This window comes from Diabrotica undecimpunctata, chromosome 1, assembly GCF_040954645.1.
Source record: "Diabrotica undecimpunctata isolate CICGRU chromosome 1, icDiaUnde3, whole genome shotgun sequence".
NCBI classification, from domain to species: domain Eukaryota; kingdom Metazoa; phylum Arthropoda; class Insecta; order Coleoptera; family Chrysomelidae; genus Diabrotica; species Diabrotica undecimpunctata.
Window position 1 is genome coordinate 73,695,597 of NC_092803.1, and position 13,440 is coordinate 73,709,036.

The following is a 13,440-nucleotide window of genomic DNA, read 5'->3' on the forward strand; positions in this document are numbered from 1 at the left end:
CAATATAATTAAACAAATCACTACGTATATAAGAAATAAAAAAAAATACACAAAAAAAATTAACAAAAAAAAAATTAACAATCTAATGTACTCCATAAACCAGTGCGGTATTAACCAGATGATTAATTGAGCATGAGAAAATATCACAATGGTTGCATATTTTGTTATAATTATTGCACATAATATAAATGGGTGACTTCAGTAACATATTTGTTCTCGCACGTGGACAAGTAAACACGATAGTCGACCTGGAAGTAATTCTTGGCACATTAAATCTAATTTGACCTAATATATCACTGCAGTCAATACAGTTGTGTAACAACTTATATAAAAATGAAACCGAAAATATAATTCTTCTTAACTCTAAACTTACAATATTAAACCTGTTACATAACAAATCGTAATTATAACCATGGACAGGATATACTCCATCAACCTTAAAAGCTAAATGTTTTAAAAGTTTGTTGTACCTGTTCAATCTGTTGCATATAACATTTATAAATGGGATACCAAATTACGCTACAATATTCTAGTTTTGTTCGTACCAACGATAGATACAGCAGTTTAATCGGTCTTATATCGCTAAAATTTCTACAGTTTCTGATGATAAAACCGTACATTTTCATAGCATCGGATACTTTCTGCTCAATATGGTTGTTAAAGGTTAATTTTGAATCAAATATAACTCCTAAATCTCTAATGCTATTACATTTTTTAAGATCTGACCCCTGAATTACGTAATTAAAATCAACCTTATTTTCCCTTCTAGAGTAACTTACTACTTTACACTTATTGACATTAAGAAAAAGTTTGTTTTTTACACACAAAGTATCTATATAATTTAGATCGTTCTGTAAATCTATACAGTTAGCAATTGTTTTAATTTCACAGTATATTTTAAGATCATCCGCAAAACACAATTTTCTGTTATTGACATCTAAAAATAAATCATTAATATATAATAGGAACAACAATGGACCTAAATTTGATCCCTGTGGAACACCGGATGTAGTACAGATTAATTCTGATATGAAACCATTATAGGATACAAATTGGTTCCTACCTATTAAATAGCTTTCCAGTAACTTTAAAATGTTTCCAGCAAATGTATCTATTTAAGAAGTATAAAAAAATACAACAAAATTGATGGATAAAGGATGCTTCTATTTAGCTTGTGATGTATTGCTATTGTGAGATTGAATGATAAATTCCATTTTTTTCTAGCGTTTTATTCGTTGTATCATTTCGAAATGAAGATCTTATATAAGATGGATAAAAGATTATTGGTGTTTGAGGTTCACACCAAGTTCGCATGATGGATTTTAAGATGTTCAATATTATGTTGCATTTTGTCTTTATTTCTTCAATATGCAGTTTTCCTATGGGTTTTTTTGTCTAATACCTATAATTTTAGGTATTTAGCATTGGTTTCCACTGGCAAATGTATTTCGTTAATTGTGCTTTTTTGAATTGGTTTCGTATTATGTCTAGTAAAGAAAACACTTTTGGAGATTTCTGCGAAAATTTGTAGACTTAATTCCAATCCCAAGTTCCAAGCTTAATGACAGTACACGGCAGAAATACAACCTGACCCAGAGAGGGCAAAAAAATGTTAGAAACAGCAGAGATGAAAACATTTGAAAAAATGTATGGTAAAACACTATGGTACAGAGCTAGAAGTAGAGATGTACGACGTAGATGCAAGGTGGAGAACATCAAGGACTGGGTAAGAAATATAAGAGTACAAAAAAATGATCATATCAGCCGAATGACAACAAATTGAGTAGTAAAGGCAGCAAAAGACGGTTCCCAATAAGAAGACGATCGGTAGGAAGACCACGTAAACGATGGAACGACAACTTACTGGATGCACATTTAAAAACAGACACAGTCATGTCGACATAAAAAAAAGAAGAGAAAATAGAAATAAATGAAGAAAAAAGTAAGATAATGATAATCAGCGGCAAACAAGATAAGGGAGATACTGAAATAAAGATAAAATGTAAAAACTCGAAGATAAAATGTAAAAACTCAGAATTGGAAATAGAACTTACGAATACCTGGGAAGTAAAATTACTAACGATGCAAAAATAGACAGGAAAATAAAAAATAGAGCAAAGAAATTAATCAAGTTCTATGCGTTAGCTTCAATACTAAAACAGAACTTACACGAGAGACAAGGATAAAAATATTTAACACAATAGTAATACCAACTGTGTTCTATGCAAGTGAAAACTGGACAGTTCTGGAAAAACATATCAGCATTATAAATGCGATGGAGATAAGAAACCTAAGAAAGACAAAATGGGACAGATTAGATAACGAAACTATTAGGAGAATGGCCAACCAAGAACCAGTAATGAATAAAATAGAAAAGAGACAAATGAGCTGGTATGGAGATCTGATGAGGATTGAACTTAGCAGAATTACAAGAAAAGTATACAAAACAAAGAACACCGTCAAAAGAACAACAGACACACCAAGAAAAAAATGTATACAGTAAGTAGTAGTGGCGGAAAAAGTTAAACAAAAATCACTTGAGGAATTGAAATTATTGGCAGAACATACAAAGGGATGAAAGAGATGGGTCAATAGAAATTAAAATAGCTAGTCCAAATCCGACACTTTGATAGGGTAAAAGGAAGAGGGAAAGATAGAAAGAAATCGATTTCATCTTCCTTTCTTATCACATTTGGTTTTATTTTGTCGGTTTTCCTTCTTATAAAAATCTTTTATTGTAAAATCCGATTTTATGTTGTTTTTCTGTTTTAACCATTGGTTTTGGATTCCTCCGATGTCTCAATTTTATCTACTTGTATCGTAGTTATATTCTTGTTTACAGTTTGTGTGTATTACGATTGCAACTCCTTTGTTTATTGGTGGTATTCTAGGCTTCTATAAATGACTAAATATTCAGGTTATTGTTTCGCCTTTTCCTTATAGACAAGATAAAAAGCTCGGGTTCGTTCGGAAAAGTATTCCCATGAGATTTTTTAGCTTCAAGGGGTCGTCCAGGCTACAAGCTGTTCAATTTTTTTAAATAATTTAACAATGAATTTATTTGACCTGGACAATTTTTGTTGAATTTTTTGGGCCATTCTGAACAAAATAAATTTCTTGTAATTTTTTTGTAAACTTGATATATTCGAGTTGTAAATAATTTAAAATTAAAAAAAAAAAACGCAAAAATACGATTTTCAAGACTCAAAACACAACTAAAATATATTATTTTTGAATTCACCAAGGACCTAACTTGACTAAGGTCAAACCTTTTTCTATCATTTCCTTATAAGCGCTTATAATAGGACGAGCGCTCGAGCTGCAGCGTGTATCAGAGAGAGAAACAAGATCTCTATGCCATGCGCGGTTAATTAACAATTAAAAAAAATGTTTTAAAATAAAACAAGCCCAGAATTTTCATTGGAAGCTGATAAAAGAAGTTTTGAACTTGAATTTAGGCACTTGATGATTTTAAAAATAATATATTTTACTTAAGATTTTGAGTCTTGAAAATCGTAATTTTGCGTTTTGTTTTCAGTTTTAAATTATTTGTAACTCGAAAACGATCCACTTAAGGAAAAACTTACAACAGATCATTTTGTTTATATTGATCTAAAAAAACCTAAAAAAAAATTAACCTAATGAACCGCGCATGGCAGAGAGGGCGCTCATTTGTACAAAGAGAATTCAAACCAGCAAAAATTTGGGCCATAGATGTTGTTTCTCTTTCGTATACACGCCTCAGCCCGAGCGCCTGTCCTGTCATAAGTGTTTCATTAATGGTAAAAAACAATGTTTTAAAATTAAATAAGCCTAAAATGTTATCGGGAAATGATAGAACGAGGTTTTAACTTGAATTTAGGTCCTTGTTGAATTCAAAAATAATATTTTTTAGTTGTGTTTTTGAGTCTTGTGAATCGTAATTTTGCGGTGTTTTTCAGTTTTAAATTGTCGAAACAATCTCGTAATCGAGTTAAAAACTCGTAAACAATCAAGTTTACAGAAAAATTACAAAAGACCTATTTTGTTCAGAATGGTCCATAAAAATTACAAAAAAATTGTCTGGACCGAAAAAGTTGGTTGTTACAATTTATTCAAAAATTTAAAACTTTTTGCCTGGGCGACCTTTTGAACCGTATTTTGGGGTATCTCATGAAAGTGATTCTGCAAAAAAATTTCATGGTAATATTTTTCCGAACAAACCCGAGCTATTCGCCTTGTCTATTACTTTTGTTTGTTTCAGAGCGCGTATATCGTTTGTGTGGCTGTTAAATTATTTTACTTATTCTTTGTTTTTGTTATCAAACTGTTTTGTTTTATATAGCGATACAAACATTATCTCTCTTTTTTCAGTTCGTAGTCCGTTTCCTCGTTAGTGTTTTTATCGTTTAAGATAATATAATAGATTATTTCTGAATACAAATATAATGCTATAATATATTTATAATATAATCCACTACATGGGAAAAATTTTTTAATAATTTTATTCAGTAGAGTTACTATTAACTAAACACTGGAACAAAATATACGCTTTCCCACTTCACTATTTGGACTGTTTGGTCCAAACAGAAAGAGATACTTGATATTCAATAGGGATATTTTATTCTCCGTTGAAAAGCAAAAATAAGATATTAGACAACCTATTTTTAAAAACATCATATATATTTCAAATTATTATTTGTTTTAGGTCGCAATATTTCGTCACGATTTTGTGACTTTTTCAGGAGAAAACTGTAAATTTATTAGAATAATTATTATATGTAAACAACGTGAATATTTCAATGCTTACAACTAGAAGAGTAAAAATTTAAATTTTGTTAACATATCTAAATGACATTTTTGTTTGACTTATGGTAACCGCAATACATTATATTGTATATAGTGAATTCTTAATGAATAACTTAAAATAAACAATTATTATGACATAATAATTATTGTATATATATATATATATATATATATATATATATATATATATATATATATATACACTACTGCCCAAAATTAACGCACCACCTTAACCCTTAAATGCCCGTGATATGAAAATAACCATAAATGCCCATGTGGGGTCTCCTAGGGACCCCACTAAAATTTTCAATTTAGTAACGTCATTTAGCACTGACTAAAAGGAAAACACGGTTAAAAATAATTTTAAGCATATTTGAATAATTTTTATTTATTTTTCATACAAAATTAACGGCTTTTCTAGAAACAAATTATTTTCAATTCGAACAAAATTAAAATTAAATAATAATATAAGCATATAACTTTTAGTTGCAATTTTTACATACAATAGTTTTTTCTTCTTTTCTGTGCACCTGGCATATAAATTTTTTGCAAAAAGAGCAAACGGTATTCACTTTTCTGTCACAGTTTCGCGGACACCGGTAACAACGAGCACGTTTCTTAGCTGAATGGACGGATTGAGTTGCAACTTCGGTAGTTGGGTTTACCATTGGTATGCCACAATCTTTTAGAGCAGATTTTACATAGGCTTTATGTTTTATATATTTCGCTCTTTTTTCCATGTTGTTTCGAGCAAGCTCAGCCCCTAATTGTAACAGGAAAATACGTCTTTGTGAAAAATTATTTTTCTTCCAATCAGGATTTTTTTCAATGTATAAAATATAGGCATTTAGTGCACATATGTCTATAATATTCATAAAGAGCCTGAATGGCCAACGAGCAGTTCTTCTTTTACAGGAATATTCCCTAATCAGTTTGTCGGCATTATCAACACCACCCTTGGTATTATTATAGTCTAAAATCATCAAGGGTTTGTTTTGAGAGTCTTGACAAATTATATCACTATCGTGTTGACTTGAAAGAAGATGTACCATCCTGTGTATTTTAGGTATGTACGAAACCATAGCTAATTCTTTAGTAAAAGCAAATATTGACGACTCCGCAGGTCTTTTTGTCAAACTTAGTTGTGGTGGTGTATCAGGTTTATTTTTGCGGACGGTCCCAAGTAAAGTAAGGTTTTTAGATAAAAGATATTGAGCAAGAGGAACACTGGTAAAAAAGTTGTCAGTTGTAATTCCTCTCCAACTGCCATGATATGGTTCCACCAGATCTTTCACAACACGAAATCCCTGATTTTTCTCTATTCTACCACCTGGTAGTTTTCCAAGGTACACCTGAAGTTTTGATAAATAAGATGTTTTAACATCCGCGGCAGCCCAAATTTTTATCCCATAGCGGCAAGGTTTTGATTTTATATATTGTCTAAAAGGACACTTTCCTCTAAAACTCACTAACTGTTCGTCAACGGTTATATGTTCGTATGGTTCAAAGGCTTTGTCACAGTTAGAGACGAACATGTCCCAAATTACTCGTATCGCCGCTAACTTATCCTGTTCCTTCCGCTCCACCCTGGTCACTTTGTCATCAAACCTCAAGAAACTCGATAATTCTTCAAATCGGTTCCTAGCGAATGCGGCTGTAAAAAATGACGGGCGTATTGAGGTGTTTGTAGACCATATCTCTCGTGTCGATTCTTTCCCACACCTTAAAGCACCAGCTTTGATAAGTGCTCCTAAAAAGCTATCCAGTTCATTGTTGGTAAGTACCGTCCACTCTTTTTTGTTATTCGGATGTTTTTCGTTCCACTCTTGATAACGCCTAACAGCTTCTTCATTAGTATAAAGGCATATGACATTCTTCATCTCTTCGGTCAAAAATAAATTGAAATAGTCTAAAAACGTGTTGGAATTTTTACTATAGTTTGTTAAGCCTGGATGTACATTTATAATATTTTTTTGTTGCCTCTTGGATCTCACGAAAGGTAGGCTATTCCACTGCATTCCAGATTTGGATGTATATGTTGGACCACTAACCTCACTAATATTATCGTCCACTTCGGTAGGTTCTGCATCTGATTCCTCGTCACTGTTGACTTCTAAATTGTCCTCAGTTTCCGAAACATTTTCCTCAAAAACATCTTGCTCTTCGCTATCTGATTCGTCGGTAATCTCATAGTCGAAATCGGAGTCTGATATCCCTTCTTCTATATTTCGGATAATTTTTTCATGTTCTTGGTCGCTTATTGTCATTTTCATTCTCTTACGGTCCATTTTTCAATGTAAACTGACGAAAAATGTTAAAAATAATAAAAATATTCTGGTGCCTCTAAATGCCCAATCGGGGTCACAGCGAGACCCCACTTATCTAAATCTCTCTTACAGACCACTGCACCTCACGAATGTTCGTGGTATACTAACAGAAAACGTAGGAGACACGTCCACACAAATACCTGATTGCGCGGTTGCCAAATGTTTCAAATAAAGATATTATAGCCAAAAATGTATGTCTGGGGTCCCATAGTGACCCCGATTGGGCATTTAAGGGTTAAATGTACCATAAGTTTGAAGCTATTTTTCTTCTGAACGAATGATTGTATTTTGATGATTTTTTTTTATGTCATAGGTCTATTTCTAGTAAATCACTGTATTAATGCTTTCTAAAAAATATAAACGTTTTACCCGTATACGGGGTGTAAAAAAAAGTTGTGTTTTTTCATCGTAATTTGCAACACCCTGTGGAATTTATTAGAAAGAAACGCTACATTTTATTAATATTTTAAGATAGACTCTTTTTTTTTAATATTTTCGTAAAAAAATTATCTTCATATCTCAATTATTAAAGATTGTATAGAATTTTAAATGTAACACGTTTTTATTAACATTTAAAGCAAAAAAAACATTACTTACATAAACTTTATTGACATTTAATACAAATAAAGCCTAAGAAAACATAACCTAAATAATCTTTAACAATTCCCTCTCCCATAAACTTAATAACGAGTATTTCCACCTCTACATCTAATTACTTCTTCACAGCGACGAGGCATACTTAAAATCAAGTGGCGTATTTGGTCTTGATCAATTGCATTCCAAACTTCTCTTACTATAACTTCTATGTCGTCAAGAGAGACAGGTGGTTATTGTCGGCTTCTGAGTTGACGATCAATAATATCCCACAAATTTTCTATGGGATTGAGATCCGAGCTGCAGGGTGGCCAGTTCATGGTTTATTAAGTAAGAAAATTATTTTCTATATAAGGAGCAAATGGAACTTCATGGTTAGACAAAATGTCTGTAATATACCTTTCACTTGTTAAGGAACCTCTTAGTAAAGCAACAAGTTCCGTTGGCGCTGTAAGAGATATTCCTCCCTAAACCATTACAGATCCTCCATTGAATAAAATAATAGGTCGTATTTGCACTGTGCGTAGCGTTCTCTTGGCCGTCGAATAACTCTCACACGTCTATCTGAGCTATATAAGCAATACCTTGATTCATCAGTGAACAACACGTGCTCCCAGTCATTAACGTTCCAGTCAAGGTGCTCTCTAGCAAATTGTAATCTATTTCTACGATCATTTCCGTTTAACCCTTTGTTTTCTAGTGGTTTTACTGTGAAACCACATACAAATAAATTTTATGCTACGTTCTCAGTGGTATTTTCCTACTATAAAATGTATCGCGCATCGCCATTTTCATTCTCGTTATTCAATTATTAGTTGGTAATAACCTATGTTTTGAACTGTGCTGGTGGTATAAGCGATTTTGGTGTTTTTTTATATTATTTCGCTATGGCAGATAACTTTATTTTTTATATACAATATTAGAAACATTTGTATCTATGATTAATACTTCCTATTACTAAAAGTTTTCAATTTACAATCAGTATATTGATGATATAAAATGCCGGTTTCATCCTGAAACCACTAGGAAACTAGATATGTACCTAAGTACTTATTTTTTATTTCAGAAAAAAAGTATATTCATTCAGACAGCTAAACAATATGTCGTCGGGTGATCTATTCACATTATTAGAGAATATTCCTTCAGATAGCGAGTCAGATGAATCGAGTAGTGAGGAAGACGATTTGCTTGACATTGCGAATATGCCTACGCTCTTCAGAAAAGTGGTGGAGACTCTTCATTCACACCAACTTCTGCCAAAGAAATTAAAATTTTCATTGCAATCAATATGTTAATGGGAATCAAAAGGTTGCCCAGTTATGTCAATTACTGATCATTTAGAAAGGAACTACGAGATCACTACATTAGCTCAGCTATGTCTAGAGATCGGTTTGCCTGGAATCTAGGAAACGTGCATATAGCAGATAATTCGGTGATGCCTGGTCTCAACTCGCCAAATTATGACAAGTTGTATAAAATTCGTCCTTTATTGGATACTTTATCTGGAACGTTTCGTTCTTCATATGGCCCTTCAAAACATCAATCGATAGATGAATCTATGATTCGTTTCAATGGTCGCAGTTGTCTAAAGCAATTTATGCCTCTAAGACCCATCAAGAGGGGTTATAAAGTTTGGGTTCGATCTGACGAGAATGGATACGTTTGCCAATTTCAGATATATGTTGAAAAAATTAATGATCAACCTGAAAAAGATTTGGGCCAAAGAGTTATATTAGACTTGACTCGAGATTTGGTGGCAAAAGGGTATCACGTTTTCTTTGATAACTTTTTCAACTCTGTGCCCTTACAAAAAAAACTTCAAGCAGAATGTATTTATGCTTGCGATACTGTCAGGACTAACCGAAATGATATTCCAAAAGACTTAGCATCTGACAAAGAACTACAAATCCGGGGACAATCAGACTGGAGAGTCAGCACCTGGTCAGCAAATAGTCCATTTTTTGGGGAATCATCAAAACCCTTCAGAAGAAGCAACTGTTTCCCGCAAACAAAAAGATGAAAATTCACAAGTCGTGGCCTGTCCAACGATGGTCAAAGAATATAACCAGCATATGGGCAATGTTGACAAAACAGATATGCTGAAATCTGTGTATGAGATTGACCTCAAATCAAAAAAAAAGTGGCACCGGATTTTGTGGCATTTCGTAGATATATGTGTCGTGAATTCTTTTATTCCCTTCAAACAAAAAGCGAAATGCACGGTTCCAAACCTGAAATTTTTTAAGTTATCTGTAGCTTTAGGGTTAATCGGCGCCAGTGGTAGTAAACCGTCAAGAAGTAGGGCTGCTTCTCCTACAGTCACAGCGAAACATTTAAAAAAAATGTGCCTTATGAGAAACGCTTTGACCAATGTTTGCATATGCCACAACACAGGACATCTAGACGATGTGCTTTTTGTAGCACTAGTAAGGATCCTCACAGAACCAGGTGGGAGTGTGCGACATGTAAGGTTGGATTGTGCCTTTCCGAAAAAAAGAACTGTTTTTCATTGTATCATAAAAAGTAACCTACGTTTTATATTATTATTTAGTTATTATTTTAGTAACCTATCTTTCATATTATTATTATTTAGTTATCAGATTTTTTTTTATTTGAGAAAAATCTCTAGTTTCCTAGTGGTATCATGTCGAAACCATAGCGTATTGAAAAAAAAAAAATAAATAAAAAAAAATAATATTTTTCACTTTTTTGTCTTTTAGGAACCCAATAGAGTAAGATTATTTAATTTTTACCTCAATTTTTGATTGTAAAAGTTTTCAGGAAACAAAGGGTTAAAGCTTGTTCTCTGACTGGTATCCTTTAATGCAGATCTTGTTTAGCGAAACACCTTTATATAGTGTTTCTACTAATTAGAATATTATGAACATTTGCCACTTGTACTTGTAAATGTCTCATTGTGAGAAAATATTCTCTTATAGCACGAAGCCTGAGTTTTCCTCTTCCTTGTTCACTTGTTCAACAATATTGTCAGTTTAAAACTGTCCTGTCAAATTATTTGATTACATAGCCAACTAACTGCTTCCATTAATGAGTATTACAATTTGATAAAATCACGTTATGCTTTGAAAGTACTTTTCTTTTTGATAATAAAGAAATCGATGATCTTTTTACGAAAATGTTGAAAAATATGAAGCTTTTTCGAAATATTAATAAGACGTTTGTTTTTAATAAATTCCACAGGGTATTCAAAATAAGATGAAAAATCACATTTATTTTTACACCCCGTATATGGTGAAACGTTGACATTTCTCAGAAAACATTAATACAGTAATTACTTAGAAATAGGAAATAAGAACAAGGCAATCTCGAAATATTAATAACATGTGGCGTTTGTTTCTAATACATTATACAGGGTGTTGCAAAATTAGATGAAAAAACACCACTTTATTTTTACACCCCGTATATAGGTAAAACGTTGACATTTCTCAAAAAACATTATTATAGTAATTAATTAGAAATATACCTATAATGTGAAAAATAAATCATCGAAATCCAATTAAGGGTTCGAAAGAAATGTAGTTTCAAAATCATGGTCCATTTTAGGTGGTGCGTTAATTTTTGAGAGTAGTATATATATATATATATATATATATATATATATATATATATATATATATATATATATATATATATATATATATATACTACTTTACCGGAACATCTATATTCTACATAATATTACTTAAAGACCTATATTCTACATATATCTGGTACATCAGAATTGTGATATAATAATTCAATTCGATGTGAACACTCGTTTTTAATAAAATTACCACGTCTTTCATGTCCCATCATGTCAAAATCACTGTCACTTGCCACTTCGACGACTTAATTTGCATAACTCCATTTCCTTGAATCTTCTTAACATTCTCCACGATATCTTTCCGGTATCTCCCATGCGATCGCATCGTTCTCTGTCAATGGAAAGATGTCGAAGACGTCTCAAAGGGGTTATCTATTAGTGCACTATGGAAATATTCTCTGGGAGGTTTATCTTTGGCTAGAGAATAGAGCGTCTAGGAAAGTTCTTTGTGCAGTGAATATTTGTAGATATGTATAATTTACTACACGTTGGTTACAGAGATATACAGAGATATTTGTCTCATTCGTATATACAGGGTACTTACAAAATATTAAAAAAATTTTTGTGGGTAATTCGTCGTTCAATTTTATTTTTTTAAAGTTTAAAAGTCTATAAATGTGTGAAATCATGTCTCTCATTTTTAATGTTCAGCGGATTTAAAGTTTAAAATCGTAAGTTAATATCGATTAGAGATCAAAAACGCTTACGAATATCTTTTTTAAATTTGGAAAACAATTTATATTTTTTATGAAAGTAATACTAATACATTTCCCATTTGTTCTATGGTCCCATATATCTACAAAACGTTTCATATTAGTCATTAGGTATTTCCTTCTCGGAGATAAGAATATCTTCACCCAGTCTGTCCCGAGTTGAGTGGAGGCGAACTCAGATTCAGAGTTTCAAACTGGCACGATATCCTGCACTTCATTGGTTCTTCGTGATTTTGATCCCGCCATTCATTTTGATGCTTCTTAGTATTTGTAATTTAGTTTGTTACCTAGCTACGATTCTAAATCTGCTGTGTACTACGTAAACTATCTGGAAAAATATTTATTATTTATTTCCGAAAAAGTCATGTTTGGGACATACAAAATCCGAGCTCTGTTCGTAAATGTGATGTCAACATACATTTTCAGTGAAAGTGCTGGTAGTACGGTTATCGATTACTTAACTGAATAAAACTGCCGAATGTTGTGTCTGCAACTATTCATATAATAACTGTTAAGTTCGGCTTTCTAGCCCTCAAAGTTAAATTAAAAATTAATATGTCTCTCGTTTCCTTTAGTAAACCTGATTTTCGATGTATTTCCATATTTCCAGTTTACCCCATACGTGTGGCCATTTTACCTCACATATGGGGCAAAGTGGGCATTATTTAAAAAACAGTAGATAAAAAATAATCAACTAAGATCTAACACAAGCGATGCGCTATCCACAACACTTTTTACCTTGCGTTGGAGTTATCTGAAAAACTTCTATAGATAGAGAAGGTACAATATTTACAAAAATCATCTAAGTCAAAATTTACAAAACTCATCTAACCTTTCGCAAATGATATAGACATAATTAGCTAAACATTAAAAAACCTAGAAAAGATTTATACATATTTTAAAGAAGCAGCACATACCATGGGTCTAGAAGTTAATGTATCAAAGACAAAGTACGTGAAAACAACTCGGGAAAAAGTACAAATGAAAGGCACTTATAAATCTTTAAGAGGGCAAAAATTTAAGAGAGTAGAGCATGTCAAATATTGAGGATCAATAATAGTTACAGAAGGAAATAAAAACAGTGATGAGGTAAGAGCGAGAAACAAATGGAAACAAATGCTTCTACAGCCTACAGAATATTATAAACTCAAAATTAGTACCTATTAACTCAAAACTAAAAATATACACAACAGTTATGACCTGTAGTAACGTATGCATCAGCAAAATGGACTTTGACTAGTGAAAAAAAGGAACAACTTCTTAGATAGAAAAGAAAGAAAATTTTAAGGAAAATATATGGACCCATACAGAAGAATGGAGAATGGCATGTAAGAATGAACCACAAAAAAATAGGATATTTAAAAGACCAACTATTACAAAAGAAATACGAAGTAAACGACTGAGTTGGTTGGGA

General features: G+C 32.1%; 1 protein-coding gene across 3 annotated transcripts in view; it reads left to right on the forward strand.

The window, feature by feature from the left end:
- Window positions 1-13,440, forward strand: part of LOC140450695 (uncharacterized) — a 651,216-nt gene that overhangs the window by 463,675 nt on the left and 174,101 nt on the right. The gene's annotated exons all lie outside the window — the stretch shown is intronic.